Below are 21,793 nucleotides of genomic sequence, written 5' to 3'. Positions count from 1 at the left end.
CAACATGCTACTGAAGAATAACTGGTTCAGAGAAGAAATAAAAAGGAGAGATCAAGAGATACATAGAAACAAATGATAGTGCTAGTACAACATATCAAAACTTTTAGGACATGACAAAAGCTGTCATAAAAGGAAAGTTCATATCATTATAGGCCTATCTCCAAAAACAAAAACAAGCCCAAATAAACAACCTAACGCTTCATCTTAAAAAACTAGAAAAGGAAGAACAAATGAAGCTTAAAGTCAACAGGACAGAAATAATCAAAATTAGAGCAAAAATAAATGAAATTGAAAACAAACAAAAAAAATAGAAAAATTAATGTAACAAAGAGCTGGTTCTCTGAGAAGGTTAATAAAATTGACAAACCCCTGGCTAGACTCACTAAAGAAAAAAGAGGAAGGACACAAATAAACAAAATCAAGGATAAAAGAGGGGGAAATTACAACTGGTATTGCAGAAATACAAAAGATCATACAAGAATACTATGAAAAATTACATAACACCAAATTTAATAACCTAGAAGAAATGGACCAGTACTTAGAGAAGTACAACCTTCCTAGATTGAATCAAGAAGATCTGGAAAATCTAAATAGACTGATCAGCAGTATGGAAATTGAAACGATCATCAAAAACCTACCAAAAAGTAAAAGTTCAGGACCAGATGACTTCACCAGTGAATTCTACCAAACATTCAAATAAGATTTAATACCTATTCTTCCCAAACTCTTCCAAAAAATTGAAGAGAAGGCAATACTTCCCAACTCATTTTATGAGGCCAATATTACCTTGATACCAAAACCTGTTAAAGATAACACACAAAAAGAAAACTACAGACCAATATCTCTCATGAACACAGATGCAAAAATCCTAAATAAGATACTAGTGAACCTAATACAGCAACATATTAAAAAGATTATACACCATGATCGAGTAGGCTTCATCCCAAAGGCACAGGGATGGTTCAACATACACAAATCGATTAATGAGATACACCACATAAACAAATTAAAAAATAAGAATTATATGATCATATCAATAGATGCGGAAAAACCCTTCGACAAGATACGGCGCTTATTCATGATCAAAACGTTTACAAAATCAATATAGAATGAAAGTACCTTAACATAATAAAGGCCATATATGACAAACCGTCAGCCAACATTATACTTAGTGGTGAAAAATTAAAACCCTTCCCTCAAGATCAGGAACAAAGCAAGGCTGTCCTCTATCGCCACTGTTATTAAATATGACATTCGAGGTACTAGCAGGTGCAATCAAGCAACAGAAAGATATAAAAGGCATCCAAATAGGAAACAAACAAGTCAAACTGTCACTATTCACAGATGACATGATTCTCTATATAGTAAATCCTAGACTCCACAAGAACACTACTAGAAACAATAAGCAAATACAGTAAAGTTTCTGGATACAAAATCACCGTTCAAAAATCCATAGTATTCCTATACTCTAATAATGAAGTGTCAGAAAAAGTAGTAAAAAAAAAAAATTCCTTTTGCAATTGCAACAAAAAGAACAAAGTACATAGGAATAAATCTAACGAAACATGTGAAGGACCTATATAATGAAAACTACAAGACCCTATTAAAAGAAATTGAAGAAGATACAAAGAAATGGAAAGATATTCCATGTTCTGGGATTGGAAGAATCAACATAGTTAAAATGACCATATTACCTAGAGCATTATACAGATTTAATGCAATCCCCATCAAAATCCCAAAGGCATTTTTTAAAGAAATAGAACAAAAAATCATCAGATTTGTAAGGAAGCACAAAAGACCTCTAGTTGCCAAAGCCATTCTGAGAAAAAAGAATAAGGCTGGAGATATCTCTCTGCCCAACTTCAAATTATACTACAAAGCTACAGTAATCAAAACGTCATGGTATTGGCAGCAAAACAGATACACAGACCAGTGGAACAGAAATGAGAGTCCAGACAAATTGAAACCCATATCTATATAGGCAAATAATTTTTGACAAAAAGGCCAAAAACCTACAGTGGAAAAAGGAAAGCCTCTTCAATAAATGGTGCTGGGAAAATTGGAAGGCCACCTGCAAAAGAATGAAATTAAACTGTTGTCCATCACCACACACCAAAATTAACTCAAAATGGATTAAGGACCTGAATAGAAGACCTCAAACAATAAAATGCATAGGAAAAAAACATAGCAACTAAACTCATGGACCTTGGAATTAAAGAGGATTTTATGAATTTGACCTCAAAGGCAAGGGAAGTAAAAGCTAAAATCAATGAATGAATGGGCCTACATCAAACTAAAAAGTTTCTGCTCAGCAAAAAAAAATCATCGACAAGGTAAAGAGACAACCATCTGAATGGGAAAATATATTTGCAAGCAATGCCTCCGATAAAGGCCTAATATCCAAAATATACAAAGAACTCATACAACTCAATAACAACAACAACAACAAAAAAACGATCCAATCAAAAATGGACAGAGGACCTGAACAGACACTTCTCCCCAGAGGACATACAAATGGCCAACAAATATTTGAAAAGATACTCAACATTGCCAGCTATTAGGGAAATGCAAATCTAAACCACAATGAGATACCATCTCACACCTGTTAGAATAGCTATAATCAAGAGGACAAGTAATAACAAGTGCTGGAGAGGAAGCAGAAAAAAAGGAACTTTTATGCACTGCTGGTGAGACTGCAAATTGGTACAGCCACTATGGAAAATAGTATGGAGTTTCTTCAAAAAACTAAGAATTGATCTACCATATAATCCAGCAATCCTTCTACCAGATATTTACCCCAAAGACTTGAAAACCCATATCTGAAAAGATATTTGCACACCGATGTTCATAGCAACATCGTTCACAGTGGCCAGGATATGGAAGCAACTGAAGTGTCCTATGATAGATGATTGGCTAAAGAAGCTGTGATACATATGTACAATAGAATATTACTCAGCCATAAGAAGAGATGAAACACTGCCATTTGTGACAACATGGATGGACCTTGAGATAATCATGCTAAGGGAAATAAGCCAGACAGAAAACATTGAAAATCACATGATATCACTTATATGTGGGATATAAACCTAAAAGCAAGAAATAAATAGGAAAAACAAACAGAGACTCATGGACACGGACTATAGACTAGTGGTTATCAGAGGGAAGGGGGTGGGGGAGGTGGGGGGAGGTAGACAGTTAAAGAGGGTCAAGTATAAGGGGTAGGGGAGGGTGAAGTGGATAAAATGTATCAAATATATGGTAACTGAAGGAAACTAGACTTTGAGTGGTAAATATACAGATGTCAAATTATAATGTACACCTGAAAATTATATAATTGTATTAACCAATGTTATCCCAATAAACTTAATTTAAAAAAATCATACAGCATGATCAATTTGGATTTATTCCTGGGATGCAAGGTTGGTTCAATAACCTCAAATCAATTAATGTGATAACAATTATCACATTAACAAATTGAAAGACAAAAACCATATGATCATATCAACAGATGCAGAAAAAGCATTTGACAAAATCCAGCACCCATTTATGATAAAAACTCTCAGTAAAGTGAGAATAACTGGAACATACTTCAACATAATAAAGGCCATATATGACAAACCCACAGCTAATATCATACTCAATGGGGAAAGGCTAAAAGCATTTTCCTTGAGATCAGGAACAAAACGAGGATGCCCAGTTTCACCACTCCTCTTCAACATTGTATTAAAAGTCTTAGCCACAGCAATGAGACAAGAGAAATAAAAAGCATTAGAATTAGAAAGGAAGAAGAAAAACTCTCATTTTTTTTTTTGCCAATGACATGATACTATATAGAAAGATCCCTAAAGATTCCACCAAAAAATTGTTAGAACTGATCAATGAATTCAGTAAAGTAGCAGATTACAAAATAAAGATTCAGAAGTCAGTGGCATTTTTATACACCAATGATGAACTTTCAGAAAGAGAAATTAATAAAACAATCCCATTTACAATTGCATTGAAAGCTATAAAATACCTGTGAATCAAATTAACCAAGGAGGTAAAAGACTTGTTCTCAGAAAATTATAAGTCGTTGGAAAAAGAAATTAAAGAAGATGCAAATAAATGCAAGCATATACCGTGTTCATGGGTAGGAAGAATCAACATCATTAAAATAGCCATCCTACCCAAAGCAATCTATAGATTCAATGCAATGGCATTTTTCAGAAAACTAGAACAAATAATCCTAAAATTTATATGGAGCCATAAAAAAACCTGAATAGCCACGGCAATCTTGAGAAAGAAGAACAAAGTTGGAGGTGTCACTCTACCTGATATCAAACTATACCACAAGACTACCGTAATTAAAACAGCATGGTACTGGCATCAAAACAGATACATTGATCAATGGAACAGAATAGAGAGCCCAGAAATAAATCCATGCCTATATGCTCACTTAATATATGACAAAGGAGGTAAGAATATACAACGGAGCAAAGACAGTTGAGAAATTGTATAGATACATGCAAAAACATAAAAGAAGCTGGACCACCTTCTTACACCACATACAAGAATAAATTCAAAATGGATTAAAGACTTAAATGTAAGAGCAAAAACCATAAAACTTCTAGAAGAAAACATAAGCAGTAAACTCTCTGATATTACTAACTTTCAGATATAGCTCCTCGGGCAAGGGAAACAAAAGAAAAAATATACAAATGGGACTACATCAAACTAAAAAGTTTTTGTACAGCAAAAGAAACCATCAAAACAAAAGACAACCAATTGTTTGGGAGAAAATATTTGCTAATGATGCCGATAAGGGGTTAATATCCAAAGTATATAAAGAACTTACACAACTCAATAACAATAAAAAATCCAGTTAAAAAATGGGCGAAAGACCTGAACAGATACTTCTCCAAAAAGGAAACACAGATGGCTAACAGAAATATGAAAAGATGCTCAAGGTCACTAATCATCAGAGGAATGCAAATTAAAACCACAATGAGATATCATCTCACACCTGTCAGAATGGCTATCATCAGTAAATCAAAAAACAACAAGTATTGGCAAGGATGTGGAGAAAAGGGAACCCTCATACATTGTTGGTGGGATTGCAACATTTATTTATTTTGTTCATTTATTTTGTCTTTTAGATTCCTCATATAAGCCACTATGGAAAATAGTCTGGAGGTTTCTCAAAAAATTAAAAACGAATATATCTTTTAACCCAGCAATTGCACTTCTGGGTATTTATTCAAAGAAAACCAAAACAATAATTCATAAAGATTTATGCACCCGAATATTCATTGCAGCATAATTTACAATAGCCAAGATATGGAAGCAAACTAAATGCCCATCAACAGACCGTTGGATAAAGAAATTATGGTTCATATATACAATGGAATACTCCTCAGCCATTAAAAAAATGAAATCTTACCATTTGCAATGACATGGATGGACCAGAGGTTCTTATGCTGAGTGAAATAAATCAGACAGAGAAAGATAAAGACCATATGATTTCACTTATATGTTGACTCTAAGGAACAAAAAAAAACCAAACTAATCAAAAACAGACTCACAAATATAGTGGACAATTTGGTGATGGACAGAGGGGAGAGGGTTTAGGGGGCTGGGAGAAAGCGGGGAAGGGTTAAAGAAATACAAATTAGTTGGAAAGCACGGCATAGGGAATGCAGTTAGCATTAATATATTGGTTAGGTGGAAAACCAGAGGAGAGAAGGAGCAATTAGGGGGATCATTTTATAAATTATATATGTCTAACCAATGTACTGTGTACTCGACACTAATTTTTTTAAAAAAAAGAATTTAAAAAAGGGAATGAGGATTCCAGTTCTTCTACATCCTTGCCAGTACTTGATATCATCAGTCATTTAAATTCTAGTCATTGTGGTGTGTATGTAGTGGCATCTCATTGTGGTTTTAATTTTTTTAAATATTTTTTTTTAGGTGAAGCAACCCTTGGTTGACCTCACAGACTGAAAGGACCTTGTCAGCTTACATCCCTTCTTCTTCTTCTTCTTCTTCTTCTTATTATTATTATTATTATTATTATTATTTTATGCCTGCAGCATCTGGTCTTCCTAGGTGGTTTCCTATCCAAGTACTAACCAGGCCCGACCTTGCTTAGCTTCCGAGATCAGACAGGATCAGGCTTGTTCAGTGTGGCATGGCCGTAGATTGTGGTTTTAATTTTTTGTTTCCCTGATAAACAATAATATTTAGCACCTTTTAAAATGTTCGTTGATCATTTTGATATTCTCCTTTAACTATTTATCAAATCTCTTGCCCATTTTTAAATTGCATTATCTCTTATTGATTTGTAGTTCTTTCTATATTCTGGATATGAGTCCTTTGTCAGATATGTATATTGCAATATCTGACCCTGTCTTTGGTTTTTCATTCTCTTAAAAATATCTTCTGATACTGAACTTTAGTGAAGTTCGAATCATCAAACTTTTCTTTTCTGGTTAGTACTTTTTGTGTCTTGCTTAAATATCTTTACCTACCTCGAGGTTCTCCTCATATGATTTTTTGGTGATTAAATGATGATGTATTTAAAGGCTCCTAGGACAGAACTTGATACATAAAAAGCACTCAAAAAAATTACAGGGAAAACTGAAAGAGCATGTAAAGTAGAGAAACAGAAGGAAAAAGATGAAGTTGAAGGCCAAAGGGGGAAAAATAATGTAAACAGAGGAGAAACAGAAAGAAGGTATTTAAAGAAAATCATGTCTCTTATTAAAACAAAATCTAGAACTTAGAATATGTTTTGCACTGGAAGAAGAATCTCCAAGGAGTGAGGGAGGACTATGCAATTCCATATTCTATGTGGAATGGCTACCCTATAACCTCCCATTGCATCTCTGCTCTTTGGTCATTTTTTTTAGTTTGTATCTTGTTTTGTTTGTTCATTTATTTTGTTTTTTTGGATTCCTCATATAAGTGAAATCATATGGTATTTGTCTTTCTCTGCCTGACTTATTTCACTTAGCATAATATCCTCTAGCTCACTGGTCTTGATCTTTCTTCGAATACATGTTTTTCTTATTATGATTTAAAATTTTATTTACATTTTTTCCTGTTTTTCTTATAATTCCTGTTGCTAAGCTCACATTTGAAGAATAATATAGAATATAAATCAGTGGTGTCCTGGAACTAGGTCATACAATCTTGCAAGAGTCTCTATATCTTCCCAACTCTGAATTCACTTAAGTCATGTTGATAGCTTAAAATATATTGTGGTGGTAGTATTTACACCACTGAAATTGGAAAATACTACAAATCACATCTTTTTTCCTCTGAGAACTGGTTTTAAAACAATGACCAGTATACCACCAGTAAAAGTGGGTAAACAATTGAAAAACACAATGCAGTCAAAAAGGGTTAGTATAACATAGTCCATTTACTAGGATTCTTTATTTCAGAGTTCTCGGCCTACCTCTGTGGATAGGCTGCAAAATAAAGACCCTTCCTCCAGGAATTAATTCCTAAATTACTTGATAATTTTTTGTTCAAAGTCAATAGATAATAAGAACTAACATTAATTGATATTTAAACAAGACACAGGTAGAGTGCTTATGAGCACCAGAAATATGTTTGATGTAAGACAATCCAAAACCTGTGCTTCGGAAGGCTGAACATTGTTGTTTCCTGTTTTATGTTTATTTCACTATCCTTCTCTCTCAGATTTGGTGAAATGTTTTGATGATTCTAGTTTATCAGCTGAGCTGTGGAGAACCAAGACCAGACCCTTCATCTCTATCTGTACAAAAGACCAGAAAGGAAGAAGTACTCAAGAATACATAGCACTAAAATTTGTGATGGAAATAAGTGAACAGTCTGAGGGCCTAAGATGCCTCAGTCCTTGGAGATTCTTCTTCCAGTGCAAAGAATATTCTAACTTCTAGATTTTGTTTTAATAAGAGACATGATTTTCTTTAAATACCTTCTTTCTGTTTCTCCCCCCATTTACATTATTTTATTTTCCTTTGACCCATAACTTCATCTTTTCATTTTTCTTTTTCTACTTTACTTCAAACACATGCTCTGACTCAGTCATTCTCCCTGGTCTTTGCAACATGATAAGTGATTCTATTCTTCCTAGTGAAGGAACCTATTCTCCTCTCTATTTCTGGGATACTCAGAGCACTCTTAACATAAATTCTACTCTCATTCATCCTCTACCTTCTTGGCAAGCTCCTCTATTCACTTATCTTTATACTCACCAGGCAAAAACTCAGTCCCACTAACAGCCCAACTGACCAAGGCTGCAAATGTACACTTGATTTAGTCACATGTGTTGGCATGTGGCTCTCACTAAATACGGTATGCCCGTGGGGACTGGCCCTGTTTTATGAAAGTTGGTGCTGGTTCCAGGAGAAGAGGTCAGTTGAAGGGCAGATCGCTTCTTGTTGGTCCTGGTACCTGGGATGATCTAACACAATCGTGGTGATTAACAAAGTCGAGGTGAGTGTGCTCAGAACAGATCTGGGACAGAGGTGGTAGACGATGTTCCCATAGTGAATGGAGCTGGGCCAGAGGAATTCGGGGCTATTACAGGGATGGTTTTGTTGGTAGCAATGGTTACAGACTCCATTCCAGTGGTGATAGAGATGCGGGAAGTTGGTCTGCTTCCAGTGGTCCTGGTGCCTAGGAAAAAGGTCACACAATATGCTGAATTTGTAAGGGGGATAATTAAAAGGAAGAGAGGTATATTTAGAGCAGAAAGGTTGAATCTAACACACCAATGGCAGTGGTGGTTGGAGGAGAGATATTGTGGTGGGAGGGATAGTAGAAAGGGATTCACCAGAGGCCATGGTCCCCAGAATAGAGGTGAGTGTCTTAGAGAAGAGAAGGTAGAATATATCCAGTGGTGATCGTGGAGGCAGAAGATTAAAGAAGTGTGACCATGATTCATGCAGAAGCAGAGGATCTATTCGATCTCAGAAGTTGTCACCCGAATAGATAAAAGTGCTAAGATCTGATACTCTCGTGATGTAGTCACTGGGTGGAAGGGGAGTCTGGAAGAAGAGAAGATTGAATCAGATTTACTCATGGGTGAGGCAGTGGCCATGGCTGGGGGCAGAGGTGACATGATCTAACACAATCGTGGTGATTAACAAAATCGAGGTGAGTGTGCTCAGAACAGATCTGGAAGAACCTGACCCACGTGGAGGAGGCTGGCCCCAGGGTCAAGAGAGCGTGGACTCAGAACAAGGTGAAAGGATCTAATACAGCAGAGGCAGTGGAGGTGGTGGCTTCCGCAGCAATGCTTGTCTTTAGATCGGAAGTGGTTACACTGATACAAGAACGGTGTCAGTCGCTGGAATAGCTGAGAGGCTCAGAACCGAGTGTACAGATCATATCCAACACAAGCGCTGATGGCAAGTGCAGAGGTGGTTTTATTCAAAGCAAGTGCCAGAGTAGGAAAATATCATTTTGGTCTAAGACTAGAACAAAGGTTGGCAAACTTTTTTGTAAAGGGTCAGATTAAATTTGCTAAGCTATTTGGGTCACACGGTCTCTGTCACAACTGTGCAAAATAACTGTAAAGTGGCTATAGACACAAATGCATAGGTGTGACTGTGTTCCAACAACACTGTATTTGGAAAAATAGATAACAAGTGAGACTTAGCTCACGAAAAGTAGTTTGCAATCCTTGGACCAGGGCTCAAGACATCGAAGATGCAGTGGTGTCACAGGTGTCACAGGTGAAATAGAGCTGATTCTACTTGGCACAGAAGTGAGAGTATCTGACAAACTGAAATGGCTGTCAACAGAGTTGAGGTGAGTTTGCTGTAGGTGGAAGTGATGGGTTATCATTAACTCATGGTAGGGAGATATTTGCAAAGGCGTGTTTCTGATTGGGAAAGAAATAATGGACACTAAACAAAAGGAGGTAAGGCTAGAGTAGAAATAATTAAAACTGAAGAAGAGGGAATGAATTATAGCTAATATGTGGTGAGTTGACAAGAGTCTGGAGTATAAATGATAGAAACGGGTGAAAAGGTGGTGGTTGTCACTGGAGTTGAATGTGCATGCTTAGAGGAGATGTGGCAGGTATTACTTGAACAACTATGTTGGTGATGGATTGAGTAGAAAAGTCAGTGGCCTTGGTGGATCCCAAGGTGGTGAAAGAGTCTGTGAGAGGTACAAGGACATTGGTGGAGACCGCTGTGGCCTCAGAGGTGGAGGTAGAGGCCAAGAGGTGTGATGAGGTCAAAGTGAAGGCTGTGGTGACCTCCGGGGCTATGGTGGGCCCAGAAGGTGAGGTGGAAGCCTCAGTGTCCCCAGAAGCTGTGGAGGAGAATATGGTGGGCACAGATGCTGAGAAGGAGCCCGTGGGGTTCTTAGAGGTTGTGTTGAGACCATTGGGATAGTAAGGGTCTTAGAAACTGTGGTGTTGTTTGTAGCGGCCACAGAAAAAGTTGAAAAGTCTATGGAGAGCTGAGAGGTTGGTGAGGAGGCTGTGGTGAACTTGATGGTATCAGAGCCTGTACGGGAGGCCGTGGTGGTCACAGATATTGTTGTGAATGGCATGGTGGACTCAGAGGCTGTGGGGGAGACCATGCTGCTAACAGACTCTGAAGTGACCTCAGAAGCTGGACTGTAGGCCATGCTGGTCTCAGATCTTGCAGTGGAAGCATTGGTGGTATCCGAGCGCGTGGTGGACAAAGACTCTGCAGTCCTCTCAGAGACTGTGGTCAAGGCTGTTGTGGGCACAGACACTGTTGTGGGGGCAGTAGGCGTCTCATAGTCTGTGGTGAAAGACATGGAGAGGTCAGAGCCTACGGTGGTCTCAGAGACCATAGTGTACACTGTGGTGGTTTCAGAAGGTGTTTTGATAGAGATGTGGTACTGTTAGAAGCTGTGGAGAAGTGCACAGCAGCCTCAGAGGTTGAGGTGGAAACCTTGGTGGGCACAGACTCTACAGTGGTCCCTGAGGCTGCGATAGAAGCCCTGGTGGTCTCAGAGCTTATGGTGGTGTCATTGGTAAATACGGTGGTGGGCACAGATGTTATCATGGAGGATGTGCTGCTATCAGAGGCCCTAGAGGAGGCTGTGACGGTCTCGGTGGGCATAGTGGTGGCTGTGTGGGGCACAGACCCTGCAGAGGTTTCAGTGGACACTGTAGTGGTATCAGAGGCTGCATTCGCAGCTCTCGTGGTCTGAGTTGGTGATAGAGGCCATGGTGGTCTCTGGCAATGCTGTGTTCTTAGAGTCAGTGGTGGAGGCTGTTGTGGACACAGTTGTTATTACAGAGGACGTGGTGGTCTCAGATACTATGGTGGGTCCCAAAGCAGAGTTAGAGATCCAAGTGGAGGTTGCTGTGGGCACAGATGTTCTGTGGATGTTGTGGTGCTTTCATAGACTGTGGTGAGGCCAGAATGGGAACAGGCATTGTCTAGGAGCCTGTAGGAGTCTCAAAGACTGAGCTCGAAGCAGTAGTGGGTGCAGATGTGTTTGTCTCCATTGACATTGTGGTGGCTGTGAGGGCATCTGCTCAGCAGTTTTCACAGAGGCTTCGGTGGAGACTATAATTGTCTGAGAGACTGTGGTGGTGACTGTGGTGGATACAGATGTTTTGGTAGAGGATGTGGTAGTCTCTGAGGCTGTGGTGAAGGCCATAGTGGATTCCAAGGCTGAAGAGGAAGCCACAGTCAACTCAGGACCTCTGGTGCTTTCAGAGTCTGTGATGGAGTTTGTGATGGGCACAGAAACTTTAATAGTAAGCAAAATTAGCTCAGATGTTGAGGTAGTGGCTGTGGTGGATTCAGAGTCAATTGTGTAAATGAAGTGCGTACAGGTGTTATGGGGGTAGATGTGGTGGGCATAAATGCCGTGGTTATCTCACAGGCATTACAGTAGTTGTGGAGGACTCAGAATGTCCAGGTGTCACAAAGGTTTTGGTGAAATCTTTCAATGTCTCAGAGGCTATAGTAGATGTCATGATGGTCTCAGAAGTTGTGGGGGAAGCTATGGTTGTATCAGAGGTTATGGTAGAGGTCATGGTGGTCACAGATGTCGTGGTAGAGAGTGTGGTGACTTTAGAGGTTGTGGTGATGGTTGTAGTCATTTCGAAGCCTGTGGAGGTCTCAAAGTCTGTGATAAGGCTTATGGTGGGCACAGAAGTTATCATGAAGAAAGTGGTGGGCACAGAAACTGTAATAGTGAGCAAGGTCAACTCAAATATTGTAGTAAAGGCTGTGGTGGATCAGAAGCCATGATGTAGGCTATAGTAGGCACAGATGTTATGGTGGTAGGTGTGGGGGGTACAGATGCTGTGGTGGTCTCAGCAGGCATTGCAGTAGTTGTGGAGGGCACAGACTGTCCAGGTATCCCAGAGGCTTTAGTGGAAACTGTCATTGTCTCAGAGGCTGTAATGGAGGCCAGAGTGTCCTCAGAGTGTCAACTGAAGGCTCTAGTGGTCTTGGCAATGGTGGCAAAATGTAGTGTTCTTAGGGCCTAAGGTAGAGTCTGTGATGGACACAGACATAATGGAAGATGTGTTGATTTCAGAAACTATGGTAGAGACTAGAGTAGAAACTGTCATGGTCAGAGACACTGTGGTGGAGGACTCAGAGTCTATGGTAGAGGCTAACAGTACCACATCTCTCTCAGAGTTTATGGTGGAGGTTGTGGTTGGCACAGATGTTGTCATGGGGGCCATGATGGTCTCAGAGACTGTAATGGAGCTATGGTGGGCACAGGTCCTGTGGTGGAGATCAAGGCGATCTCAGAGACTGTGATGAAGCCCATTGTTGATATAGACTCTGCAGCGGTTCCTGAGGCTGTGAAGGAAACTGTAGTGGGCATAGATGTTATCATGGAGGCCTTGGAGCTTTTAGAGATTATGCTGAATAATTTGGTGTGCACAGATGCTGTGATAATCTCAATGAGCATTGTGGTGGCTGTGGATGGCACAGACATTGCCGTTGTCCCAGAGACTTTAGTGGACACTATAATTGTCTTAAATTCTTCAGTGGCTGTGGTAAAAGCCATGATTGGTCCAGGGAGTTGTCATTTTTCTTATTTTCTGTGCTCAGAAAGACCATGACACTTATTGTGCCAGTCATGATTGGAGTTTGTAGGGATGCTTGGGGTTTCACTGGAATATTCATAAAAATTTTGTAATCAAATATAACAGTATTTTCCATCTCTCTTTTAATTTTCCTCTTCAATATCAGTTTCTGCTTTTTATGGATTATAAAAATCAGCATTATTCTTTCTATTAGATGTGCCCTATACTTCTTTATAGTCCTAGATAGCTTATTATTAAAATATGTATATTCTTTCTTTATATGGATATGTTTTCTCTCTTCCTCTGTGACTCTGTGTTTTATTCCCACCTTATTAGAGTCATTTTTTAAAAAAATTAGTTCAAGTAATCATACTGTTTTTGATTCTCTATTTTGCTCTCAGAACAATGATTTTGTCTTGCACAATACTATTCTTATCAAATTTTAAAATGTAGTCCAACACACACAAAAAACTGTATTTATACATTTTCAAGATGGCAGAGTGGGTAAATGCTGTGTTCACCTCCTCCTATAACCACATCAAAAATGTAAATAAATTATACAACAGCTATCATTGAGAACCACCTGGAGACTAGCTGAACAGAAATCCTATAACTAAGGATATAAAGAGGAAGCCACGACAAGACCAGTAGGCGAGGCCAAGACACAGAACAGGCAGGTCCTACACCCACAGTGTGGCAGTTAAGAATCAGAAGGGATATCTCAGCTATAAAGATCTCCCCCGAGGAGTGAGAGGTCCTAGCCCCACAGTGGGCTTCCAGTCTTAGACACCAGTGCTGAGGAGTCCCCATAACACCTGGCTGTGAAAACCAGCAAGGGTCAGATCTGAGTAATACAAAGGGCTGCTGGAGTCCCAGGTGTTCCTCTTGAGGGGCTGTGCAGGGACTTGCTACTCAGACTCACTCTCTCTGGGCTCCCATGCAAGGGTGGCAGCTCAAAGAGTATCAGGGACATACAAGAAGGAACTGAACTGGCTAGCTTCAGGGCAAAGGATGGAGGGACAGAGGTCAGGGCAGCTTTCTCTGGGGATAGAAGTGCTGACAGATGCCACTGTTCCTTTGTTGAACATTTCCCCCACCCAGCTAGCCTAGCACAGGTAGGTGCCAAATCTGATCTCTTTATTAACCTGGCTAACATGGTTCACCCCACCCTGGTGGTTCTCTGAGAACCCACCCCACCCACTTCACACTCTCGGCCCAAACCACTTCCAGTGGCTTTTCCACACAAACAACCTGCCTCAGCTAGCACTGTGGTCTTTCCTAAAATCTCCAAAGGTCCACAAACCCCAAACAAGCAGCAACTGGCCTCAGTGTACACTGTACCTCTTGCTAAGTGACCCATCTCAACTTCCATTGTGACTCTGATCAAGTGGCCCCAAGCCTGGCATAAATGGCAACCAGTGCTGGCCTGGAACATAGCTTCAACTAAGTGGCCACAAACCAGGCACAAGAGGTAGCCGGCCTCAGTTCACATTGTGGTGCCCACCAAAGAGTCCCAAGCCCAACACTAGTAGCAGTTGGCCTCAGTTCACAGCATAGTTTCTCTCAAATGGCTTTATGCCCAGCACAAGTGGCAACCAACCACAGATCACTTTGTAGCTCCTACTAAGAAACCCCAAGCTGGGCACAATTTGTGGCTGACTTTGAACAGCACCGGAGCCCCTCCCAAGAGCCTCCAAAACAAAACTACCTGGTGGCCAGCTTCAGACCACACAAGAGCACCACCCAGTTAGCTCCACATACAACAGACCTAAAAGGCAGACTCAGTTGGCACCAGAGCCCCACTAAAATAACTTCTGTTTTGGGGGTCAGTCCCTGCACAGCAGCTTATGTGCTATAGCCACAGCCAGCCCTCATAGCCTGGAAGCCTGAGGGTCAATTCCACACATAGCAATCAAGGCTCAACTACAACATGAGGGCACACACAACCCACACAAAGAACATTCCTGGAGTACCCAGCTCAGGTGACTAGGGAGACTGTGCCACTAGGCACCACTGGAATACCTTCTAAATAAGGCAACCCTGTCAAGACTGAGAGACATAGCAGATATAACTAATATATAAAAACAAACACAGGGAGGCAGTCAAAATGAGGAGAAAAAGAAATACACCCCAAATGAAAAAACAGAAATAAATTCCAGAAAATGAACTAAATGAGACAAGCAATCTATCAGATACAAAGTTCAAAACACTGACTTTAAGAATGCTTAATAAACTTATGGGAAGTATAGATGAACTCAGTGAGAAACTTAACAAAGAGATATTAACCATTAAAAAGAACCAATCAGAAATGAAGAATACATTGGAGGGAATCAACAGCAGATTAGATAAACCAGAGGATTAAATCAGTGAACCAAGAGACAAAGTAGCAGAAAATACCCAATCAGAACAGCAAAAAATAAATAAAAGAATTTTTTTAAATGAAGATACTTTAAGAAACCTTTGGAACAACATCAAGCATACCAACATTTGCATAAGGGATACTAGAAGGAGAAGAGAGAGAGCAAGGAACTGAAAACCACTGAACCTGATGAAGGAAATAGACATGCAATCCAATAAGCATTGAGAATCCCAAACAAGATGAACTCAAAGAGGCTCACACCAAGACACACCAAAACTAAAATGCCAAAGGCTAAACACAAAGAGATAATCTTAAAAATGCCAGAGAAAAGCAGTTAGTTACATACAAGGGATCTCCCATAAGACTGTCAGATGATTTTTCAACAGAAACTTTGCAAGCCAGAGAAAGTGACACAAAATATTCAAAACAAAGACCTGCGACAAAGATTACCTGGCAAAGCAATCATTTAGATTCAAAGGAGAGATAAAGAGTTTCCCAGACTAAATTAAACATAGACATATATGAAGCACACAGTGACCACAATAACAAAAATCTGCAAGAAATATACAATAAATAAAAAGAAAAGAATCCAAACATGACACTAATGAAAGTCATCAACATCCAAGAGGAGAAAGCAAGAAAATAAGGAAAGAACAGAGAAGAACTACAAAAACAATCATAAAACAATTAATAAAGTGGCAATAATTACATATCTATTAATAATTACTTTAAATGGAAATGGACTAAATCTTCCAATCAAAAACATATGCCGCCTATAGGAGACCCACTTCAGATCAGAAGACCCACACAGACTGAAAGTAAAGAGATGGATAAATCTATTTTATGCAAATGGAAACAAAAAAAAGTTGGAGTAGCAATACCTATATAAGACAAAAGAGACTTTAAAACAAAGACTGCAATAGGAGACAAAAAAAAGAACATTTTATGATGATAAAGGGATCAATCCAACAAGAGGATATAACTCTCATAACCATTAATGCACCCAACGGAGGAGCACCAAAATATATAAAGCAAATATTGACAGACATAAAAGAAGAGATTGACAGTAATAAACAAAATTGATAAATCTTTTATTAGACACATCAAGAAAAAGGATAGAGAACCCAAATACTTAAAATAAGAAATGAAAGATGAGAAGAGACATCGAAGAAATACAAAGGATTATCAGGAAATACTGTGAACAGTTATTTACCAAGAAATTGTAAAACCTGAAAAAATGGGTAAATTTCTAGAAATATATAATCTTCCAAGGCTGAATCAGAAAAAAAATCTGAACAGACCAATAACTACTAACTAAATCAAATCGATAATCAAATACCTCTCCACAAACGAAAGCCCTGCATGAGATGGCTTTACGGGTGAATTTTACCAAACATCCAAAGAATTAATACCTATCCTTCAAAAACTATTTCAAAAAACTGAAGAAGAGGGAAAGTTCCTGAACTCATTTTACAAGGCCAACCTGATACCAAAACCAGATAGACACTACAAAAAAAGAAAAATAAAACAAACAAAAAAATAGACCAATATCCCTGATGAATATAGATGCAAAAATCCTCAACAAAATAGAAACTGAATTCAGCTATATATTAAAAAATGATCATACACCATGACCAATATGATTAAGTGAAATTTATTCCTAGAATGTAAGATTGGTTCAATATCTCAAAATAAATTTATTTGATACACCACATAAACAAAATTAAAGACAAAAAATATATAATAATATCAATAGATGCAGAAAGAGCATTTGACAAAATAATATTCATTTATGATTTTAAAAAAACTCTCAGCAGGTCCCTCTCAGTGCCTTTACACTGTCTCTCTCACTGTCTCTCTCACTGTCCCTCTCACTCTCTGCCTCTGAGAGGAGACCACACTCTGTCTGTAAAGTGTTATCCCTTTTCTAATAAACTTTCCTTTTGACTCTGAAAAAAACAACTCTCAGCAAAGTGGGAATAGAGGGAACATAATTTAACATAATAAAAGCCATATATGATAAACCACAGTTAATATCACACTCAAGAATGAAAAAGCTAAAAGCTTTTTCTTCAAGATCAGGAACACAACAAAAATGTCCACTTTCACCACTTTTATTCAGCATAGTATTGGAAGTCCCATCCACAGCAATCAGGCAAGACAATGAAATAAAATACATCCAGATTTGAAAAGAAGTAATACTGTCATTATTTGCATTATTTATATGATACCACATGTAAAGAACCCTAAAGAATCCACCCCAAAACTGTTAAAACTAGTGAATGAATTTAGTAAAGTAGCAGGATACAAACTTAGTATTCAGAAGTGGGTTGCATTTTTATACGTCAATAACTATCAGGAAGAGAAATTAAGAAAACAATCCCACTTACAATTGCATCAAAAAGAATAAAGTAGCTAGAAATAAATTTAACCAAGGAGGTGAAAGACCTGTACTAGGAAAACTGTAAGACATTGAAGAAAAAATTATAGAAGATACAAATATATGGAAGGATATAGTATGCTCATGGATAGAAAGAATTAACATCTTTAAAATGTCCATAGTAACCAAAGCAATCTACAGATTCAGTGCAATCTCTATCAAAATACCAATGGCATTTTTCACAGAACTAAAAAAAATAATTCTAAAATTTATATGAAATCATAAAAGACCCTAAATAACCATGGCAATTTTGAGCAAGAACAAAGTTGGAGGTATCACACTACCTGATATCAAACTATACACAAGGCTATAATAATCAAAACACTGTGGTACTTAAATAAAAACAGACACATAGATCAATGGAACAGAATTGAAAGCCCAGAAACAAACCCATGCCTTTATGGTCATTTAACCTATGACAAAAAAAGCAAAAATAAATGGGGTAAAGACAGTCTCTTCAATATGTAGTTTGGGGAAAACTGTACAGATACATGCAAAAAAATGAAGCCAACCTCCTTCTTACACCATATACAAAAAAAAAATCAAAATGAATTAAAGACATGAATGTAAGACCTGAAACCACAAAACTCCTAGAAGAAAACATAGGCAGTAAATTCTTTAACATTACTCTTAGAATATTTTTTGGAAACATCTCCACAGGCAAGGGAAACCAAAGAAAAAAAACTAAACGAATGGGACTACATCAAACTAAAGAGTTTTTACACAACGAAAAAAAACCAACAAAATGAAAACACAACATACTGAATGGGAGAAGATACATGCCACAAGGGGTTAATATCCAAAATATGTAAGGAACTCATGCAACTTAACATAAAAAAAATCTGAAAAATGGGCAGAGGACCTGAATAGACATTTCTGTAAAGAGGACATACAGATGGCCAATAAACAGATGAAAAGATGCTGAACGCCACTAATTATCAGGGAATTGCAAATTAAAACCACAATGAAATATCATCTCACACCTATCAGAATGACTGTGTCATCAACAAATCAACAAACGAGTTTGGCCAAGATGTGGAGAAAAGGAAACCCTTATGCACTGTAGATGAGATTGCAAATTGGTGCAGCCACTAAGGGAAACAGTATGCAGGTTCCTCAAAAAATTGGAACTACAATATGATCCTGCAGTTCCACTTCTGGGTATTTATCTAAAGAAATCCAAAACAGTAACTTAAAAAGATACATGCATCCCTATGTTCATTGCAGCATTATACAATTGCCAAAATATGAAAGCAACCAAAGCGTCCATCATTAAATAAATGGATGAAGAAGAAATGGCACATATATACAATGGAATATTACTCAGTCATAGAAAAGAATGAAATTTTGTCATTTGTGACAACATGGGTGGACCTAGAAGGTATTATGCTAAGTGAAATAAGTCAAACAGTGAAAAACAAATGCCATATAATTTCACTTATATGTGGAATCTGAAAAACCAAAATAAAAGAACAAACAAAACAAAAACTCATTGATCCGGAAAACAAATTGTTGGTTGCCAAATGAGAAGACGTTAGAGGGATGGGTGAAAAAAGTGAAGAGATTAAGATTTGCAAATTGCCAGTTATGAAAACAGTCCTGGGGATGTAAATTACAGCATAGAGAATATAGTCAATAATATTGTAATAACTATGTATGGTGTCAGATGGGCACCAGACTTATAATAACTATGTTGTACACCTGAAACCAATATAAAAATTAAAGATAGAAAGTAATAAAATAAAAATAAATGTTTTCAGAGGTTTTATTCAAAACCTGAGAACAACTCAATAGTCTTATAACTGGTGAATCAGTAAGCACACTGTGATGTATCCATACAATGGAAGACTACTCAGCAACAAAAAGGAAATACTGATGTAAACAATAACATAAATGACTCTCAGATGCATTTTGCAGTGTGAAAGATGGTTAATAATGTTGGAATGAATATGGGGGGAGGGGTGATAGATTTGGTGGGATGAGCGCTTTGAGAGTTGCGTGGATCTCTGATCAATATGCTGTACAGCTTAGGGTAGTGTGTTGTGTACCAATTATATTTGAAAAAAATCTCATTGAATTGTACAATGTAAATGCAGGCAACTAGTTGCCTATTATATTTCAATAAAGACAGGAAAATAAATAAATAAAAATCATTTGAGGCCAGAGGAGATAGTGGGAATGGATTAGGGGTAAATTTGCAAGTTTAGGATGATATTACTTTAATATATAATCAATACTATTTACTCATCCACCTATTCAGAAGTGTTGAGTTCTTAAAATATTTCTTGTATTTTGCTAAATTCTGAGCATATCACTGTCAACAGATAAAACATGTAATGAATATAAATACACATTACATTATATGCTGTTAAAGATAACTTTAGATATTATAGCCAGGAAAGGTCTCTCTGAGGAGATGATATATGAGCCAAGATCTGAAGGATAAGAAGGCAGCCATCTGAAAAGCCAGGAGAAGGATGTCACAAAATGATGGCACAAGTGAAATACTGAGTTGTTAATGAGCTTGATGTGATCAAAGAATAAATAGGAGAACAAATTGACTGAAATATAATTATTGAAGAAGAAAACAGACTTAAGAGGGAGGAATAAGAAACGAGCTTAGAAGATCACTTGTAGACCACAATAAAGAGGTTAAGTTTCATTTAAAATACAACAATGAGCCATTGTAATAACATAATCTGATTACTTTTTCTTAATATGTTTTTATTTTGAAAAAGTCACAAATTCTTTTGTAGTAAGTACACAAGAATTTTTTTCCCCTGAACCAGTTGGGATTTATTTGGTAATCTGCTATCTGATCATTATTTAATACTGTGTACTCATACACAACCATAATACAACCATTAAAATCAGAAAATTCACACTAATATATTACTGCCATCTAATCCTCATACCTCCTTAAAGTTTTGTCAGTTGTCCCAATAATGTCTCATAGCTAACTGATCCAAATCAGAAACACGAGTTGCTATTAGTTGTCATGTCTCTAGTCGTTTTCAATCTAGAGCAGTTCTTCATCTTTCTTTGACTTTCATGACCTTGACATTTTCGAAAATAACAGGCCAGTTATTTTCTAGAATGTCCCTCAAATTGGCTTTATATGATGTTTCTTCATGATTAGGTTTATATTATTAGCCTTTGGCAGGAATATCACTGAAGTGTTATAGTATTCTTCTCTTTGCAAACTATCAAGTAGCAGATAATATCATTATGTCCCATCACTGAAGATGTTCATTAGGATTACTTGATGAAGGTGTTGTAGCCAGTCTGGTTTTTCCTCCTTTGTGTTTAATAAGTCTTTTGTTGAGATTAACCACTTAATAATTATGAATTTTCCTTCCTGATTCCTAATAATATCCCTCCCTCTTAAGTCTGTTTTGTCTGATATTAAAATAGTTACTTAATCTTTTTTTGATTGGTGTTAGCTCAGCTAACATATTGTATAACCATCTTTTTCATCCTTTGATTTTTAGCCTATTTGTATAATTATAATTAAAATGCATTTTTTTGTGGGCTACATTTAATTGAGGCTTCCTTTTTTCAGCCAATGTGATCATCTCTGCCTTTTAATTGGAGTGTTTGGACCTCTTATGTTTAGTGTCATTACCAATATGGTTGGGTTCAAATCTATCATCTTGTTGTTTCCTACTTATTCCATCTGTTTTTATTCCATCTGTTCTTTCCTCCTTGTTTCCTGCTTTCTCCTGGATTAAGTATTTTTTATTCCATTTTATTTCCACTATTGGTTTATTTGACAACCCTCTTATTTTTATATGTGTGTTTGTCATTTCTCTAGGGTTTACAATATACATTTTTAATATATCACAATGTACCTACCTCCCAGTAATATTATACCTCTTCACATAGAGCATAAGAATCTTAAAATATATTTCCATTTCCCCCTTCTGTTCTTTGTGCCACTGTAGTTATGCATTTTATGTCTACATATGTA

At 37.6% G+C, this 21,793-nt stretch overlaps 1 pseudogene; it reads right to left on the bottom strand.

Moving 5' to 3' along the window:
• Nucleotides 1-6,062: 6,062 nt before the first annotated feature.
• Nucleotides 6,063-6,181, bottom strand: LOC120593416 (uncharacterized; annotated as a pseudogene).
• Between the last annotated feature and the right edge of the window lie 15,612 nt (nt 6,182-21,793).

This window comes from Pteropus medius, unplaced genomic scaffold (genome assembly GCF_902729225.1).
Source record: "Pteropus medius unplaced genomic scaffold, Ma_sr-lr_union100, whole genome shotgun sequence".
Classification (NCBI taxonomy): Eukaryota; Metazoa; Chordata; class Mammalia; order Chiroptera; family Pteropodidae; genus Pteropus; species Pteropus medius.
The sequence above is the reverse complement of the archived record's forward strand: the minus strand, read 5'-3'. Positions and strand labels throughout refer to the sequence as shown.